The sequence below is a fragment of the Pyrgilauda ruficollis genome, unplaced genomic scaffold, assembly GCF_017590135.1.
Source record: "Pyrgilauda ruficollis isolate IOZ18807 unplaced genomic scaffold, ASM1759013v1 scaffold40, whole genome shotgun sequence".
Taxonomy (NCBI): domain Eukaryota; kingdom Metazoa; phylum Chordata; class Aves; order Passeriformes; family Passeridae; genus Pyrgilauda; species Pyrgilauda ruficollis.
The window spans coordinates 4,548,617-4,563,845 of record NW_024525490.1 but is presented as its reverse complement, the minus strand read 5'-3'; positions in this window follow the sequence as shown (position 1 = coordinate 4,563,845).

Genomic DNA, 15,229 nt, shown 5'->3' with positions numbered 1-15,229 from the left:
ACTGCATGAAAATGAAACACTTTTCTGTCCAAAAAAATTTCCATGTTGCCCTTGAATTGTCAGTTCATACTATCCATAAAGTTTTTGACATCCCTTTATACGTGTGTTATATGTGTTGCTTCAATTTAAAAAAAAATACAACAAAATTATTAGAAATTGTGTGTCCTCAAAAACAATAGCAACATAGTTGAGCATTTATAGACATAGATATTACCAATACTGCACCCACAATTATGTGGTGCAATCCCTGGTGTATTTTGTAACTGGATGTTACTGAACCCTGCCAACGCAGTCACTAAGCTTGTGTTTTTACTGTGGTTTCAACAGAGTGTTGTTTTTCTACAGCAGAGACCCAACAGGTGTACCAAGTAACATGAGAAGGGTACTCCTAAAATACCACTAATCGAATTAGTTAAATTATTGTTTATTAGGAACATTAGGTCAGCCTTTATTATGTATTTTTCTAATACTAACAATTGGAAAACCTTATTTTTCCTGAACAATATTTGCAGATAATAATTAATATTTTAAAGTTTTTATTTTCACTCCTGTCAGTCCAAAAATGTGAAAAAACATTCAAGAATACTGTACAAACTATGGATGCTGCATGCTATGGGTAAGTTACTCTAGAGTTATTGCCAGAAGAAAATGCTAACACAAGGTGTAACTAGTCAAGTCAGTGTCAGAGGATCACAGGAGAATTCAGGTGTAAGGGAAACTCAGGGGGTCTCTAGTCAGGCTTCTTGCTCAAACCAGGATCAGATGTGGTCAGAACAGGTTGCTCAGGGCTTTACCCAGATGAGTCTGAAAACTTCAGAGGCAGAAGACTGCACAAACCTTTTCTGCTCTCCTGCTGGGCTATCCTTATTGTGACAAAATTTCTCTGTCTATCCACTCCAAACTTCCCATTTCAGCTTTCAATTTGCCCTTAACCTTCTGTGATACACCACTGGGAAAATCCTGACTCTGCCTCCCAAATAACTTCCATGTATGTCTCTGGAGCTCTGTCTTCTCCTGTCTGAACAAGCCCATCTCTCTCAGCCTCATCTCAAAGACAAGTGCTCCAGCACTGATAGTCTTGGTGCACTTTCCCAAAATCAACTGGAGCTGTTTTAGGAGGAGACACAGCGCTGGATGCATGTTTTAGATGTGGTCTAATGAGTGCTAAATGGAGAGGAATAAACCTGTTCCTGATCTACTGGCCATGCTGTCTTAACACAGCCCCAGGTGCTGTTGGTCATTCCAGCTGCCAGGACTCACTTCTGGCATGGGCTCATCTTGGTGTCCCCCAGAACCGCCAGGGTCTCCTCAGAAAATCTGTCCCTGAGGCAGCCAGACCCCAGCCTCAATCACTGCCAGAGGTTAGTTGCCTTTGTCTGTCCTTGTTGAATTGCACAATTTGTTCTCAAGGTGAGTTAAAGGAGTCACCACATTTGGTACCATTCCAAGCCATACACATGACTGGAAATCAGACAGACAAACTCACATGACCCAGGTGAACAGCAACCATTCCCCTCACTGCTTTTTACCCTTGGGCAAATCATGTCACCTCTCTGTTTTAGTGTTGTCATGTAAAAAGGCATTTGGCACTTATTGGTATATTTATTCCCCTTGGCAGAGCACTCTTGGCCAGATTTATCGGCAATGTTTGATTTCTTTCTCCTGAAACACAGAGGATGACAGGGATTGAACGCAGGTTTTCACCTACAAAGTAATTTATTAACAGCTGCTCAACAAATAGATAAAATCAGTAAGTAATTACAAATATACTTGTATCTGGCAGTGAACCAAGTGTAAAAGTAATTTTGCTTTAAATCTATTTCTCAAAAATATCAAAATTTGAACAAAAGCACAAGCCCAATTTTCATCAGAAGCATCCCAGCAGAATTCTGAGTATAGTGCTTACAGACCAAGTCCAAAGATGCTAAAATAGAATTCCATGTGATTCATAATTAATTTTTTCTTTGCCATTTTTTATGTTTAATATTTTATCTTTTAGCACATTTTTCCAGCCTCTGCTATAGATGGTCAGTCATCTTCGATACTCTTCCCTTGATAGAGTGCTAAATAAGCACTTTATTATGAAGTTTGTCTTGGGATTTACTACTTGTGTAAACATTGCCCCAAAGGCAATGTTTCCTGAGAAGCTGGACATTGCAGAAAAAAAGGAAATCTGCTTCTTGAGTTGTTTCCAAGTATAGTTGGCACATTATTTTTTCAACTACTGTGGGACACCTGCACTCTGCAAAAAAAAAAAAAAAAAAAAAAAAAAAAAATCTAGGCCAAACTTTCAAACTGTGTTTCTGTCTGTGATTCATGCTGCACACCCTCGGCAGCAGGGTGTGACTCTACATGCTGGGAACATGTTTGCACAGATCCTCGCTGGATACCTGTGAAACACAGTGGTTATTTCTGACAGAGAAACAAACTTGCTCAGTAAGTAGAAAATGCTCCTCAGCTATCAACTTTCACGCTACTTTTTGTTTTAAAAGACCCAGCATTCACAGTGACTTGCAAACAGATCTTTGGAGGTGTCCACTGGAGGCCTGGTGTTCATTTTGTGACAAATATGCCACAAAGTATTGATTCCTTTCAACAGTTCATCTGTTAGGCTGTTAGCAGGAAAAGCTGCTACCCTCTAGAAATGGTTTAAAAGATAATAACTGAAGTGACACTGTTCTCCCATGGGATCTCTTGGCCATCTAATATTCCTCCCACCACACAGATCACGGCTCAGGTAGCTCTAAGACAATCTTTTGTCAGTAGAATTAGAAGGCTCAATGTGTCTTCTTTATGGGATGTCTCCTTTTGACAGTGAGATCTCATGCCAACACCACAGTCCCTCATGAAAGCTGTATCAGCCTTAGTGTCAAAGAAAGAGTCAAATGGCATGATGAGGTTTTCCCTGTGGATAATAAAAGGCATCTAGATGCAAGCAGTTCCAACTCTTCCTATCCACAAATGCTATAACCTCTTTCATATATATAAATACATAAAGAAAGAAGGACTTAGAATCGTTCCTCAAAATCCCTCTGGAGGAGTTGTATACAGCAGCTGGTTTGCAAATGCTATTACCATGAAAATTCTGATTTGAAAGAGAAAAAGCACTGAAGCTCCGTAAAAACGTGCAGCAGACATTAACCCTGGAAAAGAGCTCTAGAAGGAAATATTTCTTGGCTGCTCTTTTCTCTCCCACACCAAGATGTGCTGTACTGACATTCTATAAATGCTGTAGGTGTGGTCAGCAGTAAATCATGACTCTTCTGGGGAGTTCACTCCCAGCCCCTTCAGCTGTATTATGCCTTGAGGGCGGCTCTCTCACAGAGCACTCGTGCGCAACTCAGCGCTTAGGCAAAGAATCTTCACATTCATGTTACAACATGGGAAAAGTATTTCTCTAACATTGGTACTTTTCCAGTTGCATTTTCTCATACCTGACGATCATCCTCATACTTAAGGGCTCTTGAAAAGAAATGTCTTGGTGTACACAGCTAGAGCCTTTAGGGCTCTGGCTTTTCTCAGGAAAATGATGTTTGCCTTTCTGACAGAGTGCCAAGCATTAAAAACTCCTCCCTGCACTATTACAGTTAAAGTAGGCAAATTTAAAGGGAAAAATAAAATTAAAGCCAACAAGACAACCCTGCCTTATCTACTATAACAGTTTGCGAGCTTGGAAAAAAAAAATAAAAAGCAGCAAATTGCCAAAATAAAAGCTGACAACTTATCCAATTTGGTGTTTCAGTTGACAGAAAGAAGTATTTGGGTACCTAATCTCAGTGGTATCTGTGCATTATTATAGTGTTATAGCTGTTATGTCTGACCCAGCAACATATCCAGTCATTATTGAAATGCAATTTTATGACTAACACAGCTGAGTTTGTTTCATTCTTTTTAATGTATGTTGTTTTGTTAAAGATTTGTGTGCTCCTCTGTTTGCCTTTTGTCCTTTGACTAAACCAACATATTCTGCATCATGCAGCACTGGTCTCTGTTTTAGGAAAAAGGTTGTGAAAGTTAGCTGTATCAGACAGAAAGTCTCACAAATTTGTTCCAGTAGTAAAAATGTAATAGATCCCAATGGTTATTCACCAAGAAATGGTGAGGAATAAAATTATATTAAATGCTTGTGTTGGAGATACAGCTCTACCTTTGGTCATTTTGAGTAGTAATGAACTTTTTCTTTTTTTAAATCTGGTTAAACCCATATGCTAATAATATCTTCTACATTTCAAATCAAACCCACAAACTAAATGGAGCAGTACTGTTATATATTCTGATTATATACTGTGATATAATCTTCTTCTTCTGTTGTTGTCATACTATGCATATTGTAGTGTTTTAACCACTATTGATAGTTCTTTTTTCCACAGCAAAATGAGAATGAGGCACTTTTATAGAAAAAAAAACAATGTGGCAGTTTAAGTTCCAGGAAAAATTTCTTGTTTATAAGGTTTAATCAAGCAAAATATGTTCCTTCATCCCCTGAGTAAAGACTGTAAGATTTTGTTGTTGTCAAGTTAATAAAATCAAATTCAGGAGTTAATTTCTACTATTTATGGTTTTTAAGAGACACAATAAAATTAATTATCAAATTATTATAAAAATATGAAATAGTATTTTAACATACAAGTACCAGTTATGGAATAGGATACATATAATTTCTGTAATTCTTGGTTACTGTCAGTCTGTTTGCATCAAGTTCATGGCTGGTTTTTCTTATTTTCCTTCTGATCCTTTCTCTTTCAAGAAACAAACAGAAAAGGGGTGAGAACTGCTCTCCGTACAAAGGCTCATCTTTGTTCCAGATCCAGGCTGAGGGTTTGGAAGTTGTGCAGGCTTCTTCAAAAGTCTCCTGCATTAGCTACAGGTTCTTGTTTGCTCTTTGCTAATTTTGTTTTAGGCTTACATACCATGAAAGCTCCAAGAGCTTTATCAGTAGGCTAGTAAATCTTATAACCCAGCTCAAGTGTAATCTTGCAGTTCTGTGACAAAATAACCAACCAACCAACCACCCACCCAAAAAAACTAACACCACCAAAAAAGAAAAAACAAACCAAAAAAAACAGAGAGGGGGAGAAACCCCAAATGGCAAAAAAAAACCCAAAACAACCCAAAAACTCCCCAAACCCAAAAAAACCACACCCAAAACAACAACAACAAAAACTAAACCTAGGAAATCTTGAAAAGCTAACCTCCCAATAGTGTTTTCTTGCCTTAAATTTCTGTTTCCAGTGAGATAGGGGGAAAAGGCAGAGAGATATGCCACCTCCAAGGAATTGCCTTTTTGTGATGAGGAAGAAAAAATACTTCCAAGTTAAGTAAGGAATATAAAATTTGAAAGTGCTCAGAACCTTTCAAAATGTTATTTAAAAGGACTAGGATACAGACTTTGCAATATCTCTTATATGCAGTCCTTCACATCTGTCTGAATTTGAAAAAAAAAAGGTTTTGTGATGAGGCTATGAGGAAAAAAGTCAGTTTTATTATTCTCCCTTAGAGTTATGCTTTTGCAGGTGAGGAAATATCTTTTTTTTAATTCATGCAGTACCTAGCTACTTACTATAATCTTAAAGGATAATTTTTAGTACTGTTATGATAGGAAACACAAGAAAATCAGGGTTTGCCTCTGTAGGTTTGGAGGCTTTTTAATTAATGTAAGCTTTTGGGCCAGCAAAATAGGAAACGATGCTTTGCATTTAGTTTTGCAAATGATATTGACATTTTGGTTTGCACAAGAATGAGATTTCTTCTTAGATTAGAACATTCAGCCAGACTTGTAACACCCTGAATGTTCGACAAAGGTTAGTGCTCTGTCATTATGTTCAAGTTATATAAGGATTAGTCATAATGTGACAGACTCAAGGTAAATCACCATGACTCCTATTAGAACCTGATAACTTCAGCTTTCATGCACTATTCATAATGAAACCAAGTAGGGACCTCTTTTAGACTTCTAAAAGATGTCTAAGGCAATGGCCATAAAACCTTTTCTATATTGCTAACAGGAGGAAGATTTGTAGCGTTGATGTCTTCCTGGAAATGCATGCCAAGGCATCCATAGTCCCAGGAGGAGCTCAGCTGTCTGGCTGGTGTGGGGCCAGCACAGTTTGATGTGGAGGGCAGAGGGAGAAATGAGACAGCATTGCTCTGCTCACCCAGCAGTTGTTGTTCACCTGCTTTGTGGAACTTCCCATTCTATAGGTGCGGGAGGTAATGTTATCACGCACCCCTCTCCTCACTCTCATCACACACTTCATGTCAGCTTCAGCTTCAATCTTTATTAGCAATTAGTGTTTGAAATCACTGATTCCCTCTAAAGTCTTCAGGAGCCTTCCTCTTGACTCTGGGGGGATATACTGGGTTCTAAGGTGAACCTTTTGTGTTACCACAAAGTAGAAAGTAGAAAAATGCAATAAGTTGCCAATAACAGAATTACATATTTCAGCAATGGCAGGACTGCTTAGTTTTGGTTCATCTTGGCTTTCTTTCTTTCTTTTTTTTTTTTCTCTGAAGAAATCTAGGCAAACAACAAAATGTAGTAATATTTACTGCATTTCTGTTCAGGAGCCAAAACCAAATTGTAACACAGCAAAATAAACTGGTCTTACATTGTAATGCTTCCTAAAAGACTTTTCTGTTCCTCCTTCAATGTTTAAGAAGGGGAAAAGTCTCATCTCTCTGTGTTTGCTTTTCACTAGAAACATCAGTCTCCCAGGGTTTCAGGCAGATACAATTCACATGAGAGACCATGTTGCAACTATCATCCCTCAAAGATGTGGGTGTGAGTGTCAACAAAGGTGAAATAATAATGTTTCTTATACCACACTTAGGGTATCCCAAATATTAAAAAAAAAATTGTTAAAATTGTAAATATCATGGAAGATTTTAGTAAGTTTTGTCATTCATTGTGAAGTCATAAACAGAAGAATAAATAAATGTTATTGTTTTGTAGATAATCCTTCCAAATAGCCTTGGTTATTAGACAAAGGGTCAATTATATTCCAGAGAAATATAAATTTACCCTTATTTTTCATAGAAATGGAATGAAAAAAAATTATAAAAAGATACCAGTTTGCATACCTAAAATAGCTTCAAAAGCCAAGTAATATACATTCTGAAGGAGTTTTACTAGAGACTGATAAGAGAAAGATAGTGTTGGAGATAGGCACGTAATTTCATTGTTCAAAAGAGAGATGAGTAACTTCATATTCCTCAGATCCTGGTGGAATTGTAACAGTAAGCAGCAGGAGGATCTCCATGGCAGAGTGTCTTTTCTGGAAGAGTTTTTTCTGGAAAAAGTCAAATAAAAAACAAACTGAGTATGCTGAAGATCTGTATTGTTCTTTACCTAAAGTCATCCTCACCGAAAAAGAAAGGTGAGTCCTCTCAGTGATCTTCCTCTGTCACAGATTAGAGTCAGCCTGTAGGACCACCTGGCAAAGTGTTGTTTTCCCAGCTGGCTGCAGGCACAGGTCTGGAAGCACAATGACTTTAAATTTCCTTCTTTTCAGGCACTACCAATCCGAGGGTCACTTTGTAGTCACACTAACCAGCTGTGGGCACATCTGCAAAGCCCTCCTGCCACCTCCTCCTTCAGAGACAGACCCAGCAGGTCTGCCTGGCCAGGTGTCTTTCTCACAGTGTATTCTGATTAACATTCTGTGGTGTACTGTGGTCTGAAGGGCTTCTTCACAAAATGTAGAAATATGTGTATTTCTTTTCTTCAGAAATCCTGCCTCAACTGGTTTGTGTCAGTCAAACTTTTGCTGAAGCAAGTCATGGCATTAACTACCACTGAAACAGACTTTATAATTTACTCCAATGAAATCTGAAAGCTCTGGGGAAGCTACAGCTTCTTACTGCTCTTCAGTGACCCCAGCTGCCATGGATGGAAGAAAATAGGCTGTATCTTAATCTGCTCAGAAGTAGCTACTTGTGGAACACTGGATTCAGCATGATGCCCTGAAATGCCTGTTTGCCTGCAGAGTCTGTCTGTCCAGCTCCTCCAGCTTGCTCCATTGCACTGCTCTCCTCCTGCAGCTGTTGCACTGGTTGCTGACACTGGAAGTCACCAGCACTTGGACTCCGATGGGGTGAAGGCAGAACACCCCTGTGGAGCCTTCTGCTGCTAGAGATAAGCTTGTCCTTGAACCTAAAGGAGCATTCCAAACCAGACCACTTTCTGGAGTGCAGCCAGTGACAGAGTTGCTCCTGGGAGCGTACTGGGGGATACATTGTGCTGTGGATTGTTTCCTCTTGAGATGAAAGCAGGCAGGTACCCTGTAATGAAGGATTTGATGTTTGTCCTTCATTGGTGTTGCCTAGATACTGTAATGACTGATGTCTTTAAAACACAAATAATCTTGCAAACAATAGAACATTATTAGGGTTGCAGAGTCAAGTACTCAAAAGATAGGAAATGCCAGAACTAGGATTGCCCAGGAAACCTTAATTCAGTCATCTTTTGCTGAAAGTACTATGACACTTTAGTTACACAGGTCACCTGCTTCATTAAGCATGAAGAGAGACAGTGCTCCAACAGTGAGAAGCTGTATATTGCATTTGCTTCTCACTGTTCACTGTGTACCTCATGACCTTATTTGCCTCACATTATTCAAACACTTCTGTAAGGTTGAATTATTCATTTCCTCTAGGGTGTCAGATTGTTTCACAAAAATTAATTAATTCAGTCCCACAAAACTCAAATTAACTCTTTTTTTTTCTTCTTTTTTTCATACAAAAACCAATACAAATGTTGTTTGAAGTCGGAAGTTTCTGTCAGGTTGAGGTGTCAGTCAAGGTGACCTAAACCCTGAACTTTTAGAATACTTTCAACTACATATTCAGGAACAGCATCTGTTGACTTTAACTGCAACTTTTATTTATTTTATATGTAATAAAAATTTGTTTCTAAATAGAGTTGCACATATGCATAAATATATTGTGCCTAACTTGTAACAATGTAATAATGTATTTCTGGTTAATTGTGCTCTGAGAGATATTTTGAGTCTGTGTTTTCTAATTCAGTGCTCATTGAGCCAGTGCTCATGTGCATTGATCATTGGAGACTATACTGGCATCATTGATGCTAGAGATGCCTTCAAAATGCCTTGAAGACTCTCTATAACTCAACATTCTGAAGGAGTGGATTTAGCATAGGGATCTCTCATAAAGATATTACCCTTGGACCTTCACCATGACATTATTCATTATCTAAATGAATTGTGTTTAATCTTTCCTGAACCTCCATGTAAATTAAATTCTTATTAAATACATGTACAGCAATTGAATTTTTTTGTGCTCTCAGCATTTTAAGAAAATTTTATCCCCTGTCTATACTGGTGGAGCATAAGCTGTTTTATTATGTGAATTCACCTATTCTACATATGAAGTTCTGCTCTGAATTTTAGTATGAGATGCATTTCCTGACATTTATAAACCCGATTCTAAAATGTATTTGCCTGTTTTTATATTACAGGATATTTGGTCTCTGCTTTATCCATATCATATTCCAGCATACCTGTGCCTGTGTAAGAAAAGTTTAAGGACACAAAAGAGAGTGCTAGTACACCTCTGCACAGCTGCACAGTTCACAGTGTCCTACCATGGAAATATATTTGCCTTTCAAAGACATGGCAATATGTCTCTAGATGCTTGCTGAACAATACAACAGTCTAACCATAGTTGTGTCAGGTTTACTGTTAAAAATCAAAGGGGTTTTGCAACAAAGAGCTCTAGTAATAACATCATGCTAATAATAAAGTTTTATATTTGGTTCAGAGACTAAACTGGACAGTTGAGAAAGGGCCCTAACAGGACTTTATTACATGTTGAAATGGTTTCAGGCTTTTTTTTCTGATGAACAACCTATTGAAATAACTCTGTGGAAATATCTCCAGGATGAAGTTGCTTTTCAGCAAGAAATACTGAAAGTTGCATGAAAACATAAAAGTAAAGCTTATTTCTCTCTGGTTTGCATATTGGCAATGGTAATTGAAAAAATTATTAAGTGTCCTCTAGGGACCTAATTTAGATTCTTTTTGATTTTAATGGAATTTGGATGAGGCACTTAGTTAATAAATCTACCAATGATGTATAAACGAGTATAGAGCTTTATTTGCTGCATATCAGTATAAACCTTCTGTTGTTCATTTGGTTCAATTATGAACACACAAATTTGGATACATCTGTTAAGATATATGTGACTAAATTCAAAACTCTGATAGAATCTCTTTTTGACTGTGACAAATTTCTGAAATATTATTTACTAAAACATCTTTTTCATAACTATTTATATTTATTTTTGTTCATTTTAGATGTGTTGTCAGACTTCATTTCCTGCAGCTTTTTTTTGCAATCCATGTAATCCATGCTTTGTCTGTTATGACCTGCTCATAACTAGCCTTTGTTTGGTGTATTACACACGTAGATACACCAAACAATACTTGGCTCAGTATTGTTTGCTTTTTCATCAATGACTTTGATGGAAGAGGCCTCTTCAGCAAGTTCCCCAAGGACACAAAGGTGTGAGAGCTGGCTGATACTCCAGAGGGCTGTGCAGCCCTTCAGAAGGGTTGCAACAGGTTGGCGAGATGTGCAGAGAGCTGTCTGAAACTCAATAAAGGCAAATGCAGAGTCCTGCACCAGAGGAGGAATAACCCCAGGCACCAGCACAGGCTGGGGCTGAGCTGCTGGAAAGCAGCTCTGTGGAGAAGAACCTGGTGGACAACAAGCTGCCCCTGAGGCAGCAGCACGCCCAGAGGGCTGGCAGTATCCTGAGGTGCATTAGGATGAACATTGTCAGCAGGCCAACAGAGGTGATCCTGCCCCTTGACTCAGACCTGTTAAGGCCACATCTGGAGTGCTGTGTCCAGTTCTGGGCTCCTCAGGATGAGAGGGACATGGAGCTCCTGGAGCAGGTCGAGCAGAGGGTGGCAAAATGTTTTAAGGACAGGAGCATTTCTCTTACGAGAAAAGGCTGAGGGAGCTGGGCTTGTTCAGTCTCAAGAAGAGATGACTGAGAGAGGACCTCATCAATTTCTGTCAGTATCTGAATATGAAGATAAGACAATAGAGCCAGGGTCTTGGTGGTGCCAAGCAATAGATCAAGGGTCATTGGGCAGAAACTGATGCACAGGAAGTTCCAGTGAATATGATGAAGGATGTCTTTACTGTGTAGGTTCTGAGCAATGGCACAAGTTGCCCAGGGAAGTTGTGGAGTCTCCCTCTGTGGAGATATCCAAGAACCATCTGGATGCAATCCTGTGCACTGCTCTCTAGATGACCCACTCTGGTCCCTTCCAACCTGGTCTGTGATTCTGTGATAACCTTTGTGATTTATGCTCCTTTAAAAGATAGTTTTTAAAATAGAAAATCTGTTCTTAACTTCTACAACTGAGCTCTATGCTGGAACTGGGCACTGTGAATCCAAGTCAAAGGCAAATGCTGTGCACTCAGAAGAGATTCTGCTTACTTAGAAGCTGCATAGCAGTGGCCAACAAGTAATACATACCATGAAAGCATCTGGCTTTCATTTCCACTAGGAGGACCCACCTAGTCACTTCTGTGCTGACGTAACTTCTGTGCTGATGTAACTTCTGGGGTATTAAACTCATGAGCAGGCCATTAGATAATATTTATATGCTGTGAAGTCTTTGTGTCTGGAATTTTACTCCTGTGCTGAGATGCAAGGTCATGTCCCAAACTCTTTATTGTCCTGATGATATTCAAACAGCATCCTCTTCACATTTTACATTATTTTTCTCATCAGGTAAGACACCTAGACCAGTGTAAGATGATCCTAGCAGAGCATCTGCTAAAGGCAAGCATTTATCTGTCCTTCAAATCTGATTACTTAAATCTGCATCTAAGACTGAGCCTGTATCTTTCATAACTATGCAGAGATTTTGCTAGTGTCAACTAAGAGTGGTGATTTAACCAAACTAAGAGGTGTGAATTACTTCCATAGCATTGCCAGCCGTGGATTCACTTGGAATGAGAAAACTGTGAATGTCACTTAAAGACGCTTGTTCTCTGTTCTCTCGATGCAGCTACACATTCAATATCATTTGGGTGATGTGGAAGTGGGAGGAAGGAGAGACAGAGCAGGTAGAAAGAGAGAAGGCATTCACTGAGAAAAAGGTTATTACAGAATAAATATTTTCACCCTTCAGCTTCACAGCAAAATACTGCAGTCTGAGCAACTACTGTTCTATCCTCCAAGGCTCTGTGAAATATATTTCTTGTAAAAGTATTTAATTGTCCTTTTACAGTATAAAACAAAAGAAATTAAAGGAAGTTTCAGTAAATTCCTTAGCTAGCGAAGTTCAAAGGGGTCTCCTTTGACCTTCTTGTCATACTTATTGCCACTACAGAAAAGACTTAGGCACTGTCATCTTTGTAGCTACCCTTCAAGTAGTCACACCTGCTGTAAGAGCTTCCCTCACCTTCATTCTGCTGTGCTGAACAAGCTCAGCTGCCTCAAGATTTCTGTTAGGCAAGGGTTTGTAAAGCAACCAAGACTGTGGAAAAAGACTGTTCCATTTAAACCACGTGCAGTAGCTGATGAAGAACTGAACTGGATATGTATGAGAAAACCATTGACTTAATTACTATACATATACAGTAATCTAAAAAGAAAATAAAATTATTATAACCAATACTATAGTGTCTAAAAGTTTCTATTAGCATCAGACACTTGTTGCTTTTAGCACTATGAAAAATCAAGGTGTTGAAATTTCTTATGAAACATTTTTTTCAGTCTGTCTCTTTAATGCGACAGTTGTAGGAGTCATTTCCAAATTAATATTTTGTAGAAGTTATGGAAAAAAGTATCCAGTTTGGTCCTGTTAAAGTCCACACACAAAAAATTCCTGAGTTAAGACGCTCAGAAAAGTCATGAAGCAAAAACTTCAAACTTCTTTAATCCTTTGTTTATTTTATTAATTCCTACCCTTTGGGCCCTTTTCAACTGAGTAAAACTTTATCATATCAGTTGAAACTCTATCATATCTATCATATCAGTTGAAATACAACATAGTTGATATTATATCAACAGTCCATAGGAGACACCATGCTACCATAGGTTAAGGTGCTACTCTGCACCATCTTCCTATTTTTTCCTTCTTCTTCAACAGAAATATTCCCAGGGAATTATATGAAGTGGGAAAGGTGTTTTGGCCTGATAAAGATAATTCTGAGTGCATTTTATACATGAAAAGGTATGCAGCCATAACTGAAAAGTGGCTTCTGCAACTAAGCTACCTTTCAAAATCATTTTACAATTGAGAAGGAGATACCTCAGATTTTTGTGTTTTAGTTAAAGTAAGACAGTGTCTCATGCCATGCAACTTATCTCTTCAAAGCTGAAAGCTGATCAAATGCAAAGTTTTTAAAAATTAAGAATGCTTAACATGTAATGAAAATCTCTGTTAGTGGAAGAAATTCTAAAGCCTGAAACTTAGTCTAAACTGTGAAAAATGTGAGAAATAAATGCAAAGGATAGAAATAGATGGTTAAAATTATTTTATTCCATTTAAGATTGCAGGAAAAAAACAGTATTATTCATCCCCACAAGACCTACTGTCAGCAGGTGCAAACACTGCTGTCCTTCCTGAATATTTAAATTTTTTTCCAAGAGACAGGAGCTGGGATTTATTTCTAGTAAGTGCAGCTAAAAAAAATGGAAGGACACAAATGTCAGGACAAGCAATCATTTTGTGTCATGGCTGGAAAAAAAAAAGACACACTTTTCATAGTTACAATGTCAACCCTCACAATTCAGCAAGGGAGGTGGGATAATAAATGGGCAGAAAGCAATAGGGCAGAGTAAGAAGAGTGAAATAAATGACTGGAATAAGAATTGGGATAAGAATAACTGCATAATTGAGTGAAAGACTCTGTCAAGAAGACTTAACGTTCAGACTTGAAGAGTTACATCCAATATCTCAATACGGACTGTAAGAACAGCCTGAAGTGGTAACATTTTTAAATGGGAATTTCCATTAGGCAGGTGGATATCATATTTAAACATATATAATCACCAATATGTATTGAAAAATTTGAGTAAAGGAGGGGAAATTGGGTGAGAACTCTTCTGGAAATACAAAGATTTTATGTGCCCTTTATGTTGTGAATTATGTGTAAATTTATTTTGTATTGCATATCAGATATTATGACACTCAGAAAGAATATAGGAGTTGACAAAAAAATTGAAAAAATACGACAGTGATTAAATTTTTCATTAGGCATTCTGGTTTTTTGTTTCATCACAAAGTCTGTTGTCTTCTCCAACAGCATCAGTCTTAGACAAAGAAGAGAAACTGGTAAATACATGCTGATTGACAGCTTTTGCACTTCTAAGCTTCAAATAGTGGAATTCCCAGGATACCTGAGTATGCACAGCAAGCTTGCTGATTTTCTCACATATAGCCTAGGAAATTCCCTGCAGTGGTCTGGGAAAAGAGGGTGTGAAGAGCTGCGTGCTCTGTCCTCCATAGAAGATGTTGCACAAAGAGACAAACAGGTGAATAATGGAATGGTTGTTTCACAACCTGCCACACTTAGCTATTTTTTTATACATAAAAGGTATGTCATAGGTAAATTGGGATATGACATGTAAGAATAAAAGACCTGACTCAGCTGTTAGCAAACTTTTCTCTTTTTTGACCAAAGGTTTCTTCATCCAGGGAAATAATTGGATTGCTGTAAGGTGGACCTGGGGAGTGGACTAATGTGCATGCTAGGCAAAATGATCATTGGAATCAGCCCCAGAGCAAACAAATCAAAACACCTCGGCAGTAAAGCTGTTTTCAAGAGTAAAGCTGCTTTCAAAAGGTCACTTACATTTAGTTAAAACAAACATTTGCCTCAACAGATGAGATATTACTACCTCTAGAAGTGAAAACAATATTTCTATTTATTGAATATATGCTGTAAAAAGTACATTTCTCTGATATGCAGCGTCATGAACATAAAATTCATATCATGAGAAATATTTGTGGCAGTGAGAACAGCAACCATCTATCTTAAGAAGTATTGCTAGCATATATAATAGATATAATGCATTTGACAGTATTCATTTCCTCTACATAACTGAATATAAAGGACACTGGATGAAGGTCCTGTCCCCACCTTCACCAGTAATCAGCAGTTGGACACAGCTCAAATTCTATGGTAAAAAAAGATACATCTTGATAACAGAAGTCTTATTTCCATAGGAAGACATAAA